Raw genomic sequence first — 23,915 nt, forward strand, 5'->3', positions numbered from 1 at the left:
ATGCAAAAGCAAACTACATCCAAGTAAGTGACAGTTTGTCAAAATTATCTGGTCCCCCCAAACCACTAGAACACAGTTATCTATGCAGAATTATTCAAAGAAACCTGTAAAAACATGTAGAAGGAAGCCCAAATCTATCAGCAAATAAATAAAAAAATAAATAAAAACACTGGTGGAATCTTTAACTTAACAGAGTATTGAGGTGAACTGAACTGGGCTACCAGACACAACTTTGAGCTGAGATACCAGACAACTAGAGGCTTCTGAGCTTTCAAGAAAACATAAGTTGCCAGTTTTTTTTTTTTTTTTTTGCTTATTTATGCTATTTACTGCACTTTTTTATTGCCTGCTGACTACTTTAATGCTGTATTTATATACTGTGTACTAATCTGCACTGTTGTACTGCAATTGTCTGTCTTTCTATGCCTGTTAAATCGAATTTTATTTCTGTTTTCACTGTTTACAAAGCTGTCTTTGCTATTTTCACTGTTTAAGTATTTGCTGGTGTTTTTCACTGTTGCAAAGCGATCTGTTCTGCTTGTTCTGGTTTTCCTGCCAAGTAGTGTTAAAATAACTGATTTGTTAGCTGTTTAAAACATTCTTTAGAGTCTCCTTGCTGATTTCCTGATGTTTTAAACATTTTTTGTGTCTCACTGCTATATTTCTGCTGTGTTAAACATTCTCTAGTGGTTCCCAATGAAACTAGGGTAGGTAGTAACTGTAGCATAATCCAGATATAAGTTTGCTGCATCTTGTTTTATTTGTAGTGGCTGTTTGTTCTGAGCTTGTTTTCCAGGCCATTTTGGATTGGCAGGGGGGTTCTTGCACTCTAGTGAGAGGATTGTGCTGATTGGAGCCTGTCTGGTGAAGTCTGGTTTTTCTAGGGCTTGGAGTAAGCACCCTCATTGGTCCTTTTGAACTTTTTTAAAAGTTTTTTTTTCCAAGTTTTTAGCCTCTGGTATTTAAGCCCTGCATTTCAGAAGATTTCTTCTTGTTTGCACATTGCGCAACATCACGCACTGCTGCACAATTTTGCACCATAGCCAGATAGATTAATTCAACAGTTTTTCCCTTAGTTAGAGCTGCAGCACATTAGTGTAGCCCTCATTCCTAGTACTTTCCCAGTCAAAGAAATACTGCTAGTGAGCTGAAAACTACTAAACAACCAACGACAAAAAGCCCAAGCAGAAATATCCCCCCTTAGTAACAACAGTCTTCAGCCTAGCATTATGGACAGTTGGACCACCCGTTTCTCCTGCCAACCTTTTTGACTAGGTACTCTTGAGGAAGTGTATCAATTGTTTCATGTACACCCGCAACCCTCTACTAATAACTCAGTCTAGTACAGAGTGAAAGAGATGTATCTACACCAAGAATCTTGAATCCATGCTCTCTTACACTCAAAGCAGTAACACGAAAGAGTTTGGCATCTCACCCACCACTACATGTGCACATAGTACCACTACTCATATACATAGTACTTATCTAACTCAAAAATCAACATACACAGAGGTTCTATCAAAAACCTATCAAGAAACCAGAGATCTTCAAAACACAAGACTGCTACAATTAACACAGTTCCCAAAGCACCCATGACACATAGCAACACCAGTGTCTTACCTACCAAGCCCATAAGGCGTAACACTCATAAACCAAATTTTCTAGTCATTGGATACTCCATAGTGAGACACATGGATGCTCCATTCACCAGGTAGGACAAGGAGAAAGTCACAGTCAGTTGCCTGTCCAGTACCAGGATTCATCAGATCACATATGCACTGAGGTCTCTCAGCAACAAGTACCATTATGACTCTGTCATAGTTCATTTTGGAGTAAACGACCAGAGATGTACCTCGCTGGACTACATGAAGTAAGATATGACTGAGCTCTCTGAGTACATATCCCAGGAAAGTATGTCCCTAACCTTGAGCACCATACTACCCTGACCTAGAATGATGCCACAGTATAAACAAACAATGATTGATTTCAATAACTGGCTTGGTTTTTGGTGTCATTCAAAGGGGATCCAGTTCCTGTCAGCCTGGGAAGCCACTGTTGACAAACCTCACTGCCTTGCCAGAGGCGGTTTGCACATGGCACCTCTAGGCTTTTGGCTGCTGGTAAAGGCTCTGGCCTGCCCCATAGTGTCTTTTTTAGGCAAGGTCTTGAAAACAAACTTACAGGTGTGAAATTTGCCAATCATAACAAAATAAGGGTCATGCTGCTAAACGCTAGGAACTTAAACCAAAAACTGTACACCCTGAAAGCACTTCTATCACTGGAAGATGTAGGTATCTGTGCAGTCACAGAAACATGGTTCAAGGTTTCAGAGAGTACCCTGGCCTTACAAGACTACAATGCCTTCCACACTTTCACCCCACAAAATGAACATATGACAAACAAAGGAGGCGGTGTTTCTATCTATATTAGAGATAAATTCACCTGCCATCTAGTTAGGCTGGACAACTCCATGGAGTTACTCTAAGATCAGGTTACAGTGGGTAAGACTCCCATTCAAGTCATCGCCAGTTATAGATCCTACTTCATGGGTCATGATCCACATAAAGCCTACTTGAACAAACTGGAGACAATCCAAATATTACTGAACACTCTAGTTATGGGGGATTTCAATTATCTCACCATCAACTGGGAAAACTGCACTAGCCCTAACTCACTAGCAGAAACGCTCTGTGACTTTATTAACTCAAATGCCCTAGAACAAATTGTTCATACCCAGAAAAGAGGAACAAACATTCTAGATCTGGTCCTCACTAGCATGTCAAATAGATGCACTACCACAACTGTCAGACCCTCATTAGTTAACTCTGACCACAAATCAGTCACCTTTAAGCTGACACTTACAGCAGAACTCACAAAGGATGAAATCAGACTAAAAAACTTCAAAGGCAAACTGGGTCTATATTATAACATCGAAATCTACAAAGATCGAATGTTATAATATTGAACCCTAAACACCGAAATCCTAAAACCTCGAACAGTCAGAATAGCGAAATTTTTCCCAGGGAAAAAATTTGCTATTCAGAGAAACATACACACAACACAAACACACACAAAAAACAGCAATCCACACACATACACTTAAAATCCTACAGCTAAACCTAAACTGAACTTTACATACACTTCTAGCTATCCACTTACCTTAACCCAACCCTAACCTTAAGGTCCGTCACTATCGCACACTCACCTCACCCGCTCCCTAACTCTAACTCACCTAACCCGCCCCCTAACCATAACCTACAAACAGCCGCACACTTCCCTGACCCATGCCCTAACCCTATCTCACCTAACCCGCCCCCTAACCCTAACCTACACACAATCACACACTTACCTGACTTGTGCCCTAACCCTAACGTCCACACAACCGCACACTTACCTGACCCACTCCCTAACCCTAACTCACCTAACCCGCCCCCTAACCTACACACAATCGCACAATTACCTATACCCGACCCGTAACGTTCCAACATATAGAACGCTGAAAACAGCAAAGCCACAGCAATGGCCCACCAATTTTTTTCCCCTGGGAAAGAATTTGGTGTCCTGCACCTCTGCTGTTTTCAGTGTTCATTAGGGGGTCGATATTATAACATTTGAGCTTTGTAGATTTCGATGTTATAATATAGACCCGACAAACTATACCCTCATAGGTGAAGGTGTAAATGCATTCTGAGACCCCACCCCCAACTGGAAGTGGTAACTACCCCAAAGCTTACTCTAAAGCCCTGTACAATCACTTGCATAAGTATATAGACTTGGCTGCACCAGAAAGACTCAAAGTCAAAGCCCCAAAGTAAATCCAGCATCAACAAACTTTACAATAAATGCTAAAAGTTGCTATCCATGAAAACAAAGATGAGACCCCAACAATGGAAAAGCACCCTCCTCAGCCTCAACAGAAAAATAAGACAACTTGTCAAATCCTCTAAGGACTTCTTTGAGAAAAACTCAGATAGCACAGCCAAGGATAACCATAAGGCCTTTTACAGCTATGTGCATAGCCTAAAAGGTATGACCCAAGCATGTGCAAAACTAGTGACAAACAGTATCACATACAGTGACCCCACAGATATAGAAAACCTGTTAGTGGATAGGTTTGGCAAAAATGTCCCTCCCTTATCCCCTCCAAACCTATAACAAACCTTGCCTCAAAATCACTCCCCACCCTACATATCTGAAGAACAGGTCATTAAAGCCTTGTACAAGGCAAAAAAACACAGCCTCTACGGGACCAGACAGCAACCCAGGCTGTCTTCTAAACATGAACTAGCATCACCATTAAGTACCCTTTCCAATCATAGTCTAACCACAGACTTTGTTCCTGTGGAATTGAGAACAGTAACAGTTATTCCCCTCTACAAAGGAGGCCTAGGAATAGACCCAGGGGAATTAAGAATCCATAAGCCTGACTGGCCTCATCTGTAAGGCCATAGAATGTATCATCATGGACCTCATAAATAAAGACATAGATAACCTCCAAAACCTGCATTCTACCCAATTTGGCTTTGTCAAGGGCAGATCCTGCCTGATAAATCTAGTGGATGTTTTCAAACATGTGACCAGGGCCATTGATGGGGGCAAATCTGTGCACACAGCATACCTTGACTTGGCAAAGGCTTTTGACAAAACACACTTAGGCATTACCGATAAACTAAGCAAACTGACTGTAAACCCCTTCTTTGTAAGATGGGTTGCTAACTGGCTCACAAACTGGACACACACTATCAAAGTGGGTGATGCCACATCAACCAGCAGACCTGTTACCAGTAGGGTGCCAAAGGGGTCAGTGTCTGGCCCACTACTGTTTGGTATATAATTCTCAAATGTTCAGGTCAAAACTAAGGGGTTGTGGCTGACTAAGTTTTCAGACGACTGCAAACTACGTGTAATTATTGAATCCCCAAATGATGTCAGCATACTCCAGGAGGGTCTTATGCAGACCAACCACTGGTATCATCATTCCCTTTGGTACAAACAATGTCCCTTCACACTATCAAATCAAAAACAGTACCCTAAGTATCCATGAAGTGGTAAGGGACTTGGGATCACAAGTTGACTGTAATCTTATCTTCAGCCACCATGTGTCTACTGTAGTAAGGAAAGCTCTCTACATGGCACATTTGATTAATAAAGGCATTACCTTGAGAGCAAAAGAGGTTATAACCCCTCTATACCAGGCACTAATCCGGCCAATAATTGAGTATAACTCTCCATTTGGCATGTACAGTACAAAGCACCTGCAGCAATTGGAGAGACCTCAGAAGTTTCTAACAAAGACAATCAAGGGACTTCAGCACATGCTGTAGACAGACTGACTAATGTCCTGTCACCTCACTCTCTATCCTATAGACTTCTTAACGGAAACGTATGCCTGGCTTACAGAGCATTCTCACACCCAAACTTAATGAACTTGCTACATATTCATAAATCAAACAGGACTAGGGCCACCCATTCCAGGGACATAAATATGGTCTGTGAGTTAAATAGGACTTGCTGGAGGGACAGATGTATCTCCCACCACCTGCCACTATCTATTTATGTGACACAGAGTACCTCTATGATACTGTTCAAAAGGAACCTGGACGAGTGGATGGGGCACCATAAATGCTTAGCAAGAATAGTGCCCACAACCCTCCTAGACATAGTCAACCATTACAAAATGTAGTCATGGGTATTAACTAACATTTCTATGGTATTACATTGGGATGCAATGGCTACTCTTGAAATGGCCTATGGGTTGATAACTTAGTAATCTCCTATGATCCTATGATAACAAAAGAAAAAAAAAGTCATGGCCAAAAGCATAAAGAGGAACTCTCACAGAGACAAGAGCTCCCTACCCAACTAAGCAAGAAACTAAGAGATCTAATAAAGTCCAACAAGGCAAATTATGAGGTCAGAACAGCCTTCTAGACTAAGGATAATCACAATGCCTTCTTCAGGTAACCTTAAAGGTAACATTTAGCAGTGTGCAGAACTGGTCGTAACTGACACAACATTCACTGACTGGGGTGACATAGCAAATCTACTGACTGATAAATTTAGCTCTAACTTCACCTCCAACTTCTCCACCATCCCCTGTGAAATCCCCTCTTACATATCCCAACTATTAGGACAGCAGGTCCTGGAGGCACTTTCTAAGGCCAAAAATAGTGCTTCAATGGGCCCCAACAATATCCCTGGATGCCTCCTTAATATCCTAAAACATGACCTGGCAGCATGACTTGAGGCACTCTTCAACTACAGCCTCAAAACACATTATGTGTCAGGTGAAAGGAGGGTCACAACAGTCATCCCTCTTCATAAGGGCAGATCATTGACAGATCCTGGGAACTACAGACCCATCTGTCTGACAAATCTAATGTGCAAAACCATAAAGCAAGTTATCATGGAAATGACCAACAAGGATATTGGCAATCTAGAAACACTGGAGCCATCCAAGTTTGGCTTTGTTAAGGGAAGGTTTTGCCTACTCAACATGATATTCTTCTTTGAGAGGGTCACCAAGACTATGGATGAGGGGAAAATGGTGCACAATGCACATCTTGACATGGCCATGGTGTTTGATACTATACCCCATTCCGTTATTGTTGATAAACTCTCAGAAGTAGGCATATATCCCTACATAACTCACCAGATTGCTGGCTGTCTCATAGACAGGACCTAAGAAGTCAGGATTGGTGAGGCCACCTCCAGAAGGAGATCATTCACAAGTGGAGTATCCAAGGGCTCCATGTTGGGCACTCTCCTGTTTAGCATCTGCTTCTCAGAATTCAAGGCTAATCTCAAAGGCTTCTGGCTTAATAAGTTTGCAGATGACTGTAAAAAGAGAGCTATCATAGATTGCCCCCACAACAGCAACATCCCGCAAGAGGGTCTAACATAAACAAATGACTGGTGCCAAAGCTGCAGATTAAAACTCAAAGCAAAGAACTGCATTATAGTGGTCTTTGGGAACTCATCCTCCCAAATAAATTACTCCAGCAATAAAACATAGTTAAGAGTTGACTCGGTAGTTAAGAATCTGGGAACATCTGTAGATAGTAATTGACCAACACATAGCCAAGATAGTAAGAAAGTACTTCTATGTCACCCAATTCATAAGCAGGGGTTTACCATCCAGGTGCATGGATGTTCCAGTAGCACTCAATTGAGCCCTTATTTGACACATAATTGACTTCAACGCCCCCTTTGGCATATTCCTAAGCAGGGAATTGCAACAGTTGAAATGCCCTCAAAGGTTTCTCACCAGGAGAGTCCAAGGTATGAATACCCTACCCTACACAGTTCATCTTAAAGGCCCTATCGCTGTACTCAGTCTCCTGCAGGATACTGAGATGTGATCTATGCCTGACATTTAAGACATCTTCAGACTAAACTCTGATGGCTCTCTTGCACATCCACAAAACAAACAGCATCAGAAATATTAAATCCAAGGGCCTGAACTTTGCCTGCAACATAAAAAGAACATGCTTGAGATAGTTGTTCATCCCTGACCTTATTCAAATAAAAGCTTGATCACTGGAAGGGAAATATCAAATTCACCTCTGGTCTAGCCCCCTGCCTCTGATGGACAGAGGTTGACAATAACTAAATTTATCTCCAACTAACACACCCCCAGCCCCCACACGTAACTCTTAGCCAGCTCCTTACTAACATAACATACCCCCAGCCCCACACATAACTCTTAGCCAACTCCTTACTAACATACTCAACCATATAGACATCCAAGGTACTTGTGGGAAAAATTTGGAATTTTTTTCATGGCTAGGTTTATAAAGACTCTGGTGGTCATTAGCCTAGTATAAAAATATGAATCTATGAAGCTGATTGGAATCAGTAAACTGAATAGTTGGAAGTGTAACATTCCCCCAGGACCCTTCTTTTCAATTTCTTATTTACAGATTGGGAAATAAAAGTTTTGCTATTATTTCAGTTGCTCGTATAATCCCCGTTGGAACTTCTTTCAATAGAAATGAAAGGTCCATAGGCTTGCACTAGGAAACTGCCCTTGTGGGCCATTTGAAGCCTACCCAGTTAACGCATGTGAGAATCAAACACTGCATCTTGTGTGTGCAAGGTAACCACCTTAACCATTATGCCAGCCTCCACTTTCTATTTCTCTGTAGTACACTCCTATAACACAATGAGGGGCAACACATTACAAGGCACTAGGAGTGGGATCAGTACCTATATGAGTGCTTGAAGTGATGGTTCAGAGTGTATATCATGCTTTGTGAGTCTCTTTATGTGTGGAACATTTGCTTGTTTAGAAGTACTTATCTCTTGTGCATTAACATCATCCATTATTACACATTCACTGTGCACCTGAACTCCATGAATTAAAACAGAAACTTCTCTGTTTTCATCTGTCAGCCCACTTCTGTCTTTTCTTAAACTTATTAACTTTGCTTCCATATCCACCACAGTGACACATTTAGTGCAGACTGTCATGTCCTGAATAGAAAACGTATCCTTATTTAAGCTGAACATACTACATTTACAACACTGGAAGATAACATTTTTTTCAGTAATGAAAATACCAACATCAAAGATAGTGTCTCTGTTTTGTTAAACCATTAAAAATACAGTTCACAGAAAAAAATATAAAACCTTTTGCTATCTTAAAATGAAAAATTCAACACAGCTGGGTGAACGAAGGATACAATTGAGGCTGTTATAGCTTTAGCGCTTTCTTTCACTTTTATTAAAAACGTGAACTTCTTCAGAAACAAAAACATGTGCCCTCCCCAACACATGTCTTATAAACCCTTAAACAGGATATGATGTCATGAAGTCTCCATAATCATTACATGTATACTTATGTACAAAAATATAAAAAGTATATAAAAACTTTTTTATGTAAGTTTATATATATATATATTAGCAATATACTAACCAGATAGTTTACAAAATGACTTCTTAACATTAAAAATATATAATTACATAATGTGTTCTTGTTATTTACAACATCTAAACTGATTTATGATATATAAGCAAAATTTCAAACTGTTATTAACCTCCTAATGAATTTCCTTCAACATAACAGAATTTGTCTATCTCAGTTTCAGAAAGATAGATGTTCTTTTGTTTGACATGTTCTGCCAGGGAGAAATAGAAAAAGTGGATTATGATTTTCTTTCAGTAGAGCATCCGACCATGGCAAACTTTTTCGGTATACCGAAGTTACAGTATGGTCTTGATGATTTAACTTTTAGGCCGATTGTATCAGCCAAAAATTCAAAAACAGAGAATATTTCTATTTGGCTTGATAGCATTTTAAACCCTGTAGCACAAAAGGCAGAATATTATCTTAGGGACTCTTGGCAACTTTTGGAAATTCTGGGAAGGAATAGAACTTTAGAGAAGGACGTGAATTTTGCCACATTAGATGTCAAGAGTCTTTATACCTCTATAGATCAAATTGAAGGCATTGAGTACATGAGGGAACATCTTGTAAACAATACAGACATGAGTGGTCACAAGGTCAACACACTATGTAGTCTCATGGAAATAGTACTTGAGAACAATTTTTTCAGATTCAATAATGTACTTTACAAACAGACATCTGGAGTAGCAATGGGGGCCAGAGTGGCCCCAGCATTTGCTAACATAGTGATGTCCAGATGGGAACAGAAATTTCTCAAACTTCATTCTAGTTTTGGAAAGGTGGTGATGTACTACAGGTACACTGACGATTTGTTTTTTCTGTGGAGAGGTGATCAATGGGAATTTACCGATATGGTAAATGATTTAAACACAACTACAACATTTCTAATGTTTAAAATTGGAGAATTTGGTAGAGGTATACATTTTTTAGATTTAGATCTTAGCATCAATGACACATCTGGAAACATCACAAGCAAGATTTATAGAAAATCTTGCTTTACAAACCAATATCTCCACAAAGACAGCCTACACCCTACACACATGAAAAAGAGTGTTGTGAAGGGACAAATGATCAGGCTCAGCAGATTAACTACACAGGACTTAGTATTTCAAGAAGAGTTATTACATCTAAGACAAATGTTTTTAGTGAGGGGTTACAACTTAAATTGGATTAAAAAGTTAGAAAAGGAAGTCAAAAAACTAAGGGTAGGTGTAGCAAAACCAATACTATTATCTATAGACACATGTGTAGAAGCACCAAGAATTGTTCAACAAGAACATACACATAAAATTGAAGGGATCCAAATATGTTTTACACAGCATTCCCACTTCCTATAGTTAATGAGTTAAAAGAAATCAGAAATATCATAGAAAGAAATTGGAGGATCATTTTAGGTAATAAAGAACTAGTTAGTTGTGTGGGAATCAGACCACAATTCACCTACAAAACAGTCCATAATATCAAGAAAGGTTTGGAAAGAACTGACACATCTCTAGTGGTCAGGACCAGAGATTTAATCAAAAAAGGCACTTACGCATGTACCAACTGCAAACAGTGCAGATTTCTTAGTAATAGTTCTTTTGTCACTATGAAATATTTAAAAAGAACCTTCTGGGCAAAGAAATATTTTAATTGTAACAGTGAGTGTGTGGTTTATTTGGCCTCCTGCGTCTCCTGTGAATGTTACTATGTGGGTAAAACTGTCAGAACTCTGAAACGGAGAATTTACGAACATACATTAGCTATAAAGAACAAAGACAAAAATAATGCACTTGCAAGGCATTCTTTGTCTTGTAGTGAATTTAAAAAGTTCGAATTTTTCGTTTTAGACCACATAGAAAAAATGTCATTCATGGGGGATGTGAATAATAAATTAGAGCAAAAGGAGGCACTTTGGCAACTACTGTTAGGGGCAGATCAATACCCTGGCTTAAATGAGGTAATTAATATAAAATGTTTTTTGATTTATAGGTAAAACAGTATGAATGGATAGAAATACAAGAGACAATGATGAGTATGTATATATTTATGTGCATCAGTTGTATCAAAGTTTTTCATCTTTATAAACAAACTTGACTTTAGTTCATTCAGTTAGGGAGAATTGTTTTTTAGTTTATAAATACTAACCAACACTACTGCTAGTACTACAGTTATATAATGCTTTACGATTCATATGAGTATGTATAACATTGATTAGATACAGTTTATGTTGAAGGAAATTCATTAGGAGGTTAATAACAGTTTGAAATTTTGCTTATATATCATAAATCAGTTTAGATGTTGTAAATAACAAGAACACATTATGTAATTATATATTTTTAATGTTAAGAAGTCATTTTGTAAACTATCTGGTTAGTATATTGCTAATATATATATATATAAACTTACATAAAAAAGTTTTTATATACTTTTTATATTTTTGTACATAAGTATACATGTAATGATTATGGAGACTTCATGACATCATATCCTGTTTAAGGGTTTATAAGACATGTGTTGGGGAGGGCACATGTTTTTGTTTCTGAAGAAGTTCACGTTTTTAATAAAAGTGAAAGAAAGCGCTAAAGCTATAACAGCCTCAATTGTATCCTTCGTTCACCCAGCTGTGTTGAATTTTTCATTTTGAGTTTGCGGCTTGTCCGTTCAGTTGGTACCTTTTGCTATCTTCACTTTCCTTTCAAACTTGTCGTGCTAAGATGCTAGGCTGTTTGTAGTTATAGCAGAGATAAACAATACAAAATCCACCTTGCAGCTGAACCAATGATTGCCCCGGTCACAAACAATAGTAAAACAAAATAAATAAACTGGAGTCTTGCTATTTGAGGTAAATGTTAGTTTTCAAATGCAAATTGGAAGTTAATTCTGTAGCACAGATAAAGTAAAGGCAGACTAAGGAAAAATATGCTAAGCTGTATTGCCGAATTATATTATTTATATTATGCTACACTGATGTCCCCTTAAGCCATAGCTTATGGAATTGTACTCAAATTGCACGCATTTTCCACTTTTTGTTACTCGTATTACTTTTATTTTATGGCATAGACCAAGTATACTGCAAATCTTTCACTCGTTCAGAATACACAAAGACTGCATTTGTAAATTAAATGATGGAGTTACTGAGGTAAACTTGTTGCATCATTACTTTGGTTTTATAACTCCATGAAATTCTTTCAGAAATTACTAATTTTCAAACTTAAATTTACTTTAATGCTCACATTTCTCTTCAATCACATTTATACTGAATGTGCAGGTCTTATTTATTTGTCACTATTTGTTCACTGTGTAAATGGGCTGTTTGTTTGACCTTGTCAGCCATGTCCCAAGCTCAAAGAGCAGAAAATACATTAGGATCTTACTAAAAACAGATATCATATATAGAATAAGTGAATGGTAAAATTCAGTGCATGATGATAATCTACAGTTAGATATGGTAAGATTAAGAAGGCCTTCTGAGCATGTGTTTCTAGCCTTGCTTCAGGCTGTAATGTCTGAGAAGAAATATGCAGCCATTTTCTGATCCAGAATGCAACAGATCTGTGTAGTGCACTTAAACCATGTAATACCTGCAGCAGGTAAACCAGATTATGATATTTAATCTGCAATATGTATGTTTTTAGTCATACAAAACTTTGTGCACATTTTCTGTGCAATTTATAAAAAAGTATATGAAATTTGTAACTCAACGTGCATCTGCATTCCTCTGGTAAATACAGCAGTTCTGCATAGAATGTAAAATGAATAACAGACATGTGAAACAATGACAGTAATTGTTCTGCCCTTTGATTACAGGATCTTCACTTATCTTAGGCCAAAAAGCAAAATTATTAAATTCTAGAAAGGAGACTATCCATGAAACAGGATGAATGGGAAGCTGTTTTATTAGATCAGTGTTTTCTGTATGAAACAAATATAAATCAAGTAACTAAACGAAAAGAAAGAAAAAAGGATAGACAGAAAGGAAGAGGGATCTTGTGACCTGTGCATTTTGTTTTCAATACTTGTCTCTGCCTATAATATTTTCTGCAAATGTATCCAAATTATCTTAGGGCTCAGTAATTCTTCCAGAAAAGAATACCTGGAAAATGGTCAATATACAGGCAGACTATATTTATTTCTTGTGGTCTTTTTAAATTGACATGCTGTTTTTATGTGCAAGTTCATATCTTCTGAATAATTATCTGTTTACTGTAGTGCTTAACTCATTTTTTCTTGAAGTTCTATTTATTTACTTAAAATAAAGCTTTTTACTGGTCATTTAGTTTATTAATTGAGTAGAGGGTAGCTTGTGGCTGGTCAATTAATTTGCTCATTAACTGACAAGAGGATATTTATTGCTAAATGGTTACAAGCTGCTAGTATTCACCCCTAAATGGACAGACTACTTTGCTAAAGACTATGATTTGTAGTTATAATTATTTGGCTTCTTAACAAGTGCGAAACAGTAACTGGGAGATCTCCACTCTGATAATCTGTGATTGTGACAGTTTACTACCTAGAATGAGGACAGAAGGCTTCAGTGTGGAACAATACTAACCACCCTTGTATGAATATTAGTGTATGTATGCTTGTGTTTTTTTTTCATCTGTTTGACTATAAAAATGTATTCAAAGAATAAATAAGGGGAAGTGAACACAGGAAGTCAATGCAACCCAACAAGAGAGAGAGGAAACAATGTGGTCTATGGGGCTAGGACAAAGACTCCACTCAGTGGGATTCTAAGTCTGAAGTGTATTTGTGTATGAGGATGGTGTAGGCCCATGCCAGAGAAAACAACACTTGTTTTCTTCATTTTTATTGACTAAGCTGTACTTAGGAAGTTAGTGATTCAAATGTGCACACTTTATGTATACTTTAACCTGGTATAACCCAGTTAGTACAAGTGATTTTATTCAGAGGTCATCACCCTGGTAGCTATCAGATTTAAGACTTTTTTAATTAAATATAATTTACTGGCAGGAAGTAGAAAAGATACAATGATGATAACCCTGTTTACATCATTCTTGTTTTTTTACGCAGATTGTTTTATTTCAGTCCCCTTGACCAAGGGAGCCCGCAGGATTTTTTACAGGGGGGGTGCAAACCTAAGCCCCACCCACATAGTCCCACCCCGCTGCTGCACCGCCAATGCAGTCCCACCCCCACCCCTCCCACGCAGCCATTCCAGTGTCCCATTACTTGACTATTTTTCCCCATTTGTCATAGACACTGTTCAAATCTCTCAGTGTGCATACTGTTTTATCCTTTACTTCTACAATGATTACAGATATTTGGATTTCATTTACAACTTTTATTTCAAATTTTGTAGCACAAACACTAACAGGCATTTACTAAACCTAAACAAAGCAATAGTCTTACAATGAAAAGAGACTTAGCATTAAAACCTCTCTATCTTTGAAATCCACATTCACCGAAACATCATTGAAACCCACATTCAAAGAAAATGCATCTGGCCAGTGGCAGGGTAAGTTTACCTTTGTAAGTTTACCTTTGGGCTGTTTTCAAATCATAGGCTCCTTGCACACATTTTTAGTACCATGCAAAAGTTATTTGATTCACCTTCCTAACTGTATTAATTATACTATATAATAATTTAATTATTTCCCTTATATAATACAGCACCACTTGTTAGAGTATGTTTCAAATTTACAGTTCTGAACATTTTTCCTTTAAGCAATGAAACAAATCATATTCTGCCCAATTCAGAACATTTCAAGTATAAAGGGCCACTCTACTCAAACTTCTGTCATACAATCCACCAATATCAATCAATATGCAGAATCTTTGCAAAAGTAAAATTCATCTGAATAATTCCACATTAAAGAGATCTGAAACCAGTGAAGAGGTTGTTGCTAGAAAACAACTTTATATTTCAGTGTTTCATCTACAAATTCACTGCCTGCTGCCCTTGAAGATTAAATTGCCTACGTTATATTAAAAAATGGTAAGCTGGTATATTGCAATAGGGAATGGGTGGCAAACTGAAAAACAAGTTCATAGTTATTAGGCATCTCATCCAAAGGAGGACATACACCCCTTAAAATACAAATCTACATGTTGTGGGAGTATAACCTACAGTCCTATGTATTAAGATGCAAGTATGCTACCTGCTGTGCTGCTTTACAAATTCTATACCACAATAGTGATACCATTTGCTAAACAAAACAGTTGCACATTTTAAGCATGCTTAGCATGAGGAGCAGTAAAATTTTCTTCCCTTGAAGCTCACCATTCCTTGAAAATGCACGTGAAAATAAATTCCACCTGCTAACTCTAGGGCATGTCATTCTCTCTAACACACACCTCAACCTCTAAGTGCAAGAAATCTGGACAAAGCCTAAAATAAATAAGAGCAGATTATAAATATTGCTCTCATGAACTTAGAACATTGCTAGAATAACAGGATTTATGTCAATATGCATTTTTATAAAGAATATGACATCTAAAACTCAAATGTCTGTCATTATTTAACAACTTCAATGCTTTTTAGGAGGAATATGGGGCAAAAATGTGAACATTCTCCAAAAACCTGGACAGCTGAGGGGTATGCTACCCCCCTCTTATATATGTATGTATATATCACACACACACACACACACACACACACACACACACACACACACACACACACACACACACACACACACACCTCACAATCTCATAGAACAATAAATCTGGACAAAGCCTGTTACAATGTTGGGGACAAAGGCCCAAAACTAGGGACACATTTAGAGAGTTGGTAGAATAACATGATTTGTGTTAGAATACATTTTCTAAAGGATATGAAGTCTGAAACTGAAATACATGTAATTATTTAGTAACTTTAATCCTTAGCTCATCCCAGTGATTTGTCAACCCCCCCCCCCAAAAAAAAAACAGAATTTTTATGAGAAACAAACCAAAAATATAAGACAAATAATCTGGACATTCTGTGAAAATCTGTACCGTTGAGAGGTATGACACACACACATACATCCCCCGACCTCCTTAGAAAGTGGATAGAACAAAAATGTTTGCATTAGTAAGCATTTTCTGAGGATATGAAGTCTAAAACAGCTTCAGTCTTCAATGATTTGCCAGAAAAAATACAATTTTATGAGAAACAATCTGAAAATATGAGGCAAAAATCTGGATAATTGTGACGTTTGACCTCCAATACAGCCCTCCCTCCCTCTTACACACACACACACACACACACACACACACACACACACACACACACACACACACACACACACACAAAATGAAAAATGTTTTTTTTACCTGGTATTCTGAGCTACAGTAATGCATCACAATTATTCTATGTCTGATTATACTTTAATTTATTTACCACAAAATGGCCATCACAGGGCAACAGATCATACAGGTCCCCAAAGGCATAGCTGGCTCATCTTGTAACTGATGCCAATCCTCAGTCTGGAACCCCTCAACCTCATGTTGAGAAGGAAAAAAACAACAGGTCTATTCCCTAGTCACATGCTTCTCACCTAAGGATCAATTTCTTTGCATTGTACCCAGTCTCCCCGTGACCCTGAAATGGATTAAGTGCGTATCAAAGAGTGAATTAATGAATGAATGAAATGGCAATATACAGGCCACAAAGTACATGGGAGCCAAAATAAAGTCCACTAAGCTATTGATTAATATGCAGACTGACTGGAAAATACAGGGGAACCAAAATGAAGTCTATTAAACTACTAACTAATTTGCAGATCTGCCTCTCTAAAGATATTACTACTACTACTGCTAGTAATGATAATAAAATATTGTTTATTAACCAATACTTCAGCAGTATCTTCTGCAAAATCAAGACATACCTCTGAAATATAAAGCCTGAAAGATTAATTAACACTGTTTATCTCTGCAGCTAAAGAGGCTGTGTGCAGTGGCTCATTTTATCAACACAGCCAGTGCCTTCATAACTTGTTCTCCTACTGTATCAGGAGTCGTATTCTGCAGAAAACAAGACTGCATTAAGCTGTTGGCCCCTATCAAAAACATTCACAAATTCCATAGTTAGTATATGAAATTTTACGTGTTTTAGTTTATTTGCATCATTTCTTACACCCAGTAGTCAGATAAATCAAACCTACTGCATGCAGCTTATACTCCTTAAGGATTGGCGTTGTTGCAGCCTAAAGTTATAAAAATATGATCACTGATAAATGCAAAGGGCCTGATCTATTAAAAATGTTAAAAAGACTGTCCCAGCATTCATTAACAGCTCTACCATGGGCCATACAGCTCATATTAAGAGGCTTTGTTTACACTGTGTCTCCATTTACAATTCATAGACATGTGAAATGTACTAAGGGAAGACCTCATTATCGGCTAATTTGCATGTCTATGAATTGGAGTTAACTATTGCCAAGTGCAGATCAGCACTTTCTACTGTAGTTAACCGTGGCAACTGCATCATGTAAGCATAGGCATCACCACCCCCCTCCCGACACTGAAGCACACCATAAAATGCACACATGCACACAAACACACACACCACACACCCTATACTTCACCCCGCTGACAAAATGTCCACAATGTCACCTCTTCCCATACCCACATAATTCAGGGAAAAGTACAGTAAGTCCCAAATCGCAGACAATAAAGTTTCACATTTCATATCCTACAATAAAAGCATACTAGGCCAAAAGCGTATGACACTGGAAGGTATACCTAACATTTCCTGCTCCACCCCATTGTATGTGATGGTGGGATGCAGACATTGCATATATATTTATGAGCATGGAAATTATGTAACAAACACCTGGTACACTAATGTATCAGTTAATGAGTTAATGCAACATGCTAATACAGATTTCTTACATTATGGGTGCAAGGTTCAAAACTCCTCTCCCCTTAGCATGCCTATGTTATTTTTTTTAAACAAACTCCTAGAGTGTCTAATGTTCCCCTCACCCTCGAGTTCCCATTCTGTTTACATACTGCTTGGGCTTGAGATATTCAAATTATCCTTGATGTCTAGTGCCCCCCCCCCATCCCATCTCAGTTAAAGAACCTTTAAGTCACAGAAATAAAAAGAATCCTTGGTATCTAGTATCCCCCCAACGATCCCTGCTCTATCTATATGCTGAAGATGCATACTTTTTAAGAATTATCTCTGGTTGCTAGTTGTGCCCTGATCATTATTTTAGGGGTGTGTAAAAAAATGGCATTCATTCACACACACTCCACCACTGACCCATAGAAAAAAAAACACACACCTAATATTAATACCCTACTGCTACTGGTCAGACGCACACATATGCGACACTTTGCATGCACTTACACATGTACATCCTAACCCTACTTAACTCTACCAGAGTGGATGAACATGGCCTCATGGCCATGTTCACTACACTATGAGCAAGAAGTAGCAGTGCTAACCTACATGGCTGAGTGATTCTTTGAGTTGCTCTGTGTGTAGATGTCCTCCTTGAGCCCATTAGCATGTGCCTCTCCCCAAAGTACATCGTTAAAATGAAGCACTGCTGCTGAGACTATTTGAAGTGGTACTGAACATTTTCTTGCAAAAACACTGTGTTATGTAGTATATACAAAGAAACAGAAATGAATTTTGCAAAGGAAAATTATAAGTGAAATAATAGAAGTAGTTGTCATTTAAATATTGTAACAGTCTGGAAAGCCACATGCAGTTTCTCCACCTCTACAGTGAAACAGTGTCTACTGTAAGGAAACACACCCATACATTTAACAGCTCATACAACAGACAAGCTAAAAGGTTACATACAGTTTACTTCAGCCTAATGGGCTATTAAACACTGGTGTAATATATAAGGGAAGCCAAATAACGAAAATGTCCGTACGGAGTTAATGCTCTAGTGCAAACAGCAAAAATCAAGTAAATAAATACACAACAATAGAGAAAAGCAATGGAGGGGTCCAAAACACTGATGTAAAATCCCATAAGCCAAATAACTCCAAGTCCATAAAATGCAAAATAATCCAACGCTGTCCAATGGTAAAAAAGGAAGTTTTATTGCAATATAAATAGGTTAGCGCTTTCGCTGAGTAGCTTCTTCAGACCTTAATACAAGTAAACCAACAATCTACAACTTTTAAATATACAAAAAGGCGCAAAACTAACAGATACTGCTTAAAGCTGTATCAACCCATATTAAAACACATTTTGATATATCAAGACATATGCAATAAAAACGCATCATTATAAAGCAAATCATTAAAAACATGCGTGTAAAATGCAATTATTAATGCTTACTAAATAGTATGCACATACATCCAATGTTTGAAAACTAATGACATATAAGAAATAAAACTCATAATGCCCATCATGAAGTGATGGAAACAAAATCTAGTTCATTTATCGTATCTTATCCTCCTCAGTTTCAATAGTGGACATAAGGGGACTTTACCATTGAGTCCTGGTGGCATGTCGGATCTAAACCTAATGATCCAATGTGTCTCTCTAGCCTCCGTATAATTCTCAATGTCTCCCATTCTATAACTTTTAAAAACCTGTTCTAAAATCCTAAATCTAAAATGATGGTCTGTACCACTATCATGTACATGTTTGGCAAGCGCATTGTGCAAATGTCCCTTCCTAATGTAATAGACATGTTCACGAATCCTGTCTCTAAGACAGCGATTCGTTTTGCCTATATAAAATGCCAGACAGGCTACACAGGATGCAATGTATACTACATTTTTAGACATGCAATTACCACGTGCACGTATAGTATAATCACCTAACCCCAAAGGATGTGCAAAAACTGGGTCTGTGAGAATGTAGGAATAAAAATTGCATCTATTGCATGGTACTGAAAAGTGTTCATAAACATCCAAGTCACGGTGTATAGTCTTTGGATAGCATAAAAGATTCTTAAGATTCTTCTTGTTCCGATACACGAACCTGGGTCTATCTCCACTAATCTCTTTAATTTTAGGATCCACTGATAGAACATGCCAGTGTTTAATAAAGATATCTTTAATAAATCCTATGTCTTTGGTATAATACACTGGAAAAACTACTTGTTGATTCTGCCCTCGCAGACTGGCAGTTACATGGTTGTCATCAGTCCTAGCTGGGTAATTTTCATTAGCCCCATCAGAGAAATAGGGCTTGGCTCTAGTATCCCTAAGAACTGAAATATCATCCATCCCTATTCTAAAATCAGTCATACTATAACTTCGTTCTCTCAACCTGTTCTCCAAGTCTTTCATATCCGTTCTATATGCTGAATCACCAGATGTGTATCTAGACACACGCATAGCTTGTCCACGAACAATATTCTTGTAGACAAAGCCAGGGTGCATGCTATGACGGTGCAGGAGGGTATTCCTATGGCATTGTTTACGATACAAACCTGTGTTGACCATCCCACCTGCTAACTTCTCAACATATACATCCAGGAACGGAATGCGTGTGTCAGACCATTCCACAGTAAAGTTCAAAAAATCTGTTGCTACATTAATTTCTTGAATAAAATGTTCCAGTTGTGCAGACGTACCCTTCCAAACAAGGAACAGGTCGTCTACAAAACGCCTGTAGAACGGAACATGGTCCTTGTAAAACTCATTCTGGTACAAGTGTCTATGTTCCCATTCAGCCATAATGAGATTGGCGTAGCTATTGGCACATGAAGTGCCCATAGCTACGCCATCTCTCTGAAGGAAAGTCCGTTCCTGGAAAAGGAACACATTTGACTCTAGAACAATCTCTAATAGGTTAAGAATCAACTCAATGTCAGTACTTGATGATAACTCTGACCTTCTTAAATAAGTGCTAATCATGTTAATGCCCTCCATGTTAGGTATAACTGTGAACAGGGATTGAACGTCCATAGTTACCAAGAGAGATCCCTCTAGACATATACAAGAATTAATATATTGATAGAGGTCTAACAGGAATTGTTTAGTGTCCTTGAGAATATAACAATTGGCTTCTACCACTGGTCTCAATTTACTCTCTATATATATAGAGAGTGGTTCAGTGGATCACCCTCTACCAGCCACTATTGGTCTCATTGGTGGAAAAATAGGGTCCTTATGAATCTTCGGAAGGCCCCGTATGACTGGTATCAATGGATGTGTAATGTACAAGAACTCAAATAAAGCTTGATCAATAACTTTATTCATAAGCAAATCTTTCAATATTGCCTGTATCCTATTGATAATAGCCGACAAAGGGGGAGGGATTGTTGTTTTTGACATTGTCAGATACCAACATGATATGATGAATATGCTAGGAGAAGAGAGGTTCTATGAGTCTATTTCAGAGGATAGGGTTGATTTTATTATCAATAGGATACAGGCGATATGGCCCACTGAACCACTCTCTATATATATAGAGAGTAAATTGAGACCAGTGGTAGAAGCCAATTGTCATATTCTCAAGGACACTAAACAATTCCTGTTAGACCTCTATCAATATATTAATTCTTGTATATGTCTAGAGGGATCTCTCTTGGTAACTATGGACGTTCAATCCATGTTCACAGTTATACCTAACATGGAGGGCATTAACATGATTAGCACTTATTTAAGAAGGTCAGAGTTATCATCAAGTACTGACATTGAGTTGATTCTTAACCTATTAGAGATTGTTCTAGAGTTGAATGTGTTCTGTTTCCAGGAACGGACTTTCCTTCAGAGAGATGGCGTAGCTATGGGCACTTCATGTGCCAATAGCTACGCCAATCTCATTATGGCTGAATGGGAACATAGACACTTGTACCAGAATGAGTTTTACAAGGACCATGTTCCGTTCTACAGGCGTTTTGTAGATGACCTGTTCCTTGTTTGGAAGGGTACGTCTGCACAACTGGAACATTTTATTCAAGAAATTAATGTAGCAACAGATTTTTTGAACTTTACTGTGGAATGGTCTGACACACGCATTCCGTTCCTGGATGTATATGTTGAGAAGTTAGCAGGTGGGATGGTCAACACAGGTTTGTATCGTAAACCATGCCATAGGAATACCCTCCTGCACCGTCATAGTATGCACCCTGGCTTTGTCTACAAGAATATTGTTCATGGACAAGCCATGCATGTGTCTAGATACACATCTGGTGATTCAGCATATAGAACGGATATGAAAGACTTGGAGAACAGGTTGAGAGAACGAAGTTATAGTACGACTGATTTTAGAATAGGGATGGATGATATTTCAGTTCTTAGGGATACTAGAGCCAAGCCCTATTTCTCTGATGGGGCTGATGAAAATTACCCAGCTAGGACTGATGACAACCATGTAACTGCCAGTCTGCGAGGGCAGAATCAACAAGTAGTTTTTCCGGTGTATTATACCAAAGACATAGGATTTATTAAAGATATCTTTATTAAACACTGGCATGTTCTATCAGTGGATCCTAAAATTAAAGAGATTAGTGGAGATAGACCCAGGTTCGTGTATCGGAACAAGAAGAATCTTAAGAATCTTTTATGCTATCCAAAGACTATACACCGTGACTTGGATGTTTATGAAAACTTTTCAGTACCATGCAATAGATGCAATTTTTGTTCCTACATTCTCACAGACCCAGTTTTTGCACATCCTTTGGGGTTAGGTGATTATACTATACGTGCACGTGGTAATTGCATGTCTAGAAATGTAGTATACATTGCATCCTGTGTAGCCTGTCCGGCATTTTATATAGGCAAAACGAATCGCTGACTTAGAGACAGGATTCGTGAACTTGTCTATTACATTAGGAAGGGTCATTTGCATAATGCGCTTGCCAAACGTGTACATGATAGTGGTACAGACCATTATTTTAGATTTAGGATTTTAGAACAGGTTTTTAAAAGTTATAGAATGGGAGACATTGAGAATTATACGGAGGCTAGAGAGACACATTGGATCATTAGGTTTAGATCCGACATGCCACCAGGACTCAATGGTAAAGTCCCCTTATGTCCACTATTGAAACTGAGGAGGATAAGATACGATAAATGAACTAGATTTTGTTTCCATCACTTCATGATGGGCATTATGAGTTTTATTTCTTATATGTCATTAGTTTTCAAACATTGGATGTATGTGCATACTATTTAGTAAGCATTAATAATTGCATTTTACACGCATGTTTTTAATGATTTGCTTTATAATGATGCGTTTTTATTGCATATGTCTTGATATATCAGAATGTGTTTTAATATGGGTTGATACAGCTTTAAGCAGTATCTGTTAGTTTCGCGCCTTTTTGTATATTTAAAAGTTGTAGATTGTTGGTTTACTTGTATTAAGGTCTGAAGAAGCTACTCAGTGAAAGCGCTAACCTATTTATATTGCAATAAAACTTCCTTTTTTACCACTGGACAGTGTTGGATTACTTTGCATTTTATGGACTTGGAGTTATTTGGCTTATGGGATTTTACATCAGTGTTTTGGACCCCTTCATTGCTTTGCTCTATTGTTGTGTATTTATATAAGGGAAGCGATCAGCAGGCTGTCGCATGTAAATGAACTGACAGTATAACCAGTATAGCCAGAATAACTGACAAAGCTATTAAATACCATGTAGAGACAATGACTACATTGGATGCAAGGGGAATTTGTACAGAGAGCCACTGAAGTTAGCTCAGTGACAGACACCATTAAGACTTGGGTTAATTATGTGATACCGCAGTCGCACATCAATATTCCATAAAACATGTTACTAACACTGAAGGAAAATATACATTTATTTTCAAAAAAATTACTATGCACAGGAAGGTCAATGCTACTTTAGTAACAGCTATGAGGAAATGGGTGCTGAAGACACATCTATGAATGCAGTTTCTCCCGAAACATTTAATAAAACTGAATTACTGAATGGCATTTTACTAGTTCTGCAATATAACACATAGCAGCAAAAATTATTTCTGGGGTTGGGGGAGTGTATATCTCACCTCATACTTGAAGTCTAAATTCTATAACCACTTGTCTATAAGACAGTAAAGTGAAGGAGTATCTATCATTATTTTAATCCAAAATTAGGCATTTGTACTGACAGAATTTAAGAATCGATGTTAGTCTTTCAGCACTAAG

Source organism: Protopterus annectens, chromosome 12.part0 (assembly GCF_019279795.1).
Source record: "Protopterus annectens isolate FY-2018-M chromosome 12.part0, PAN1.0, whole genome shotgun sequence".
Classification (NCBI taxonomy): domain Eukaryota; kingdom Metazoa; phylum Chordata; order Ceratodontiformes; family Protopteridae; genus Protopterus; species Protopterus annectens.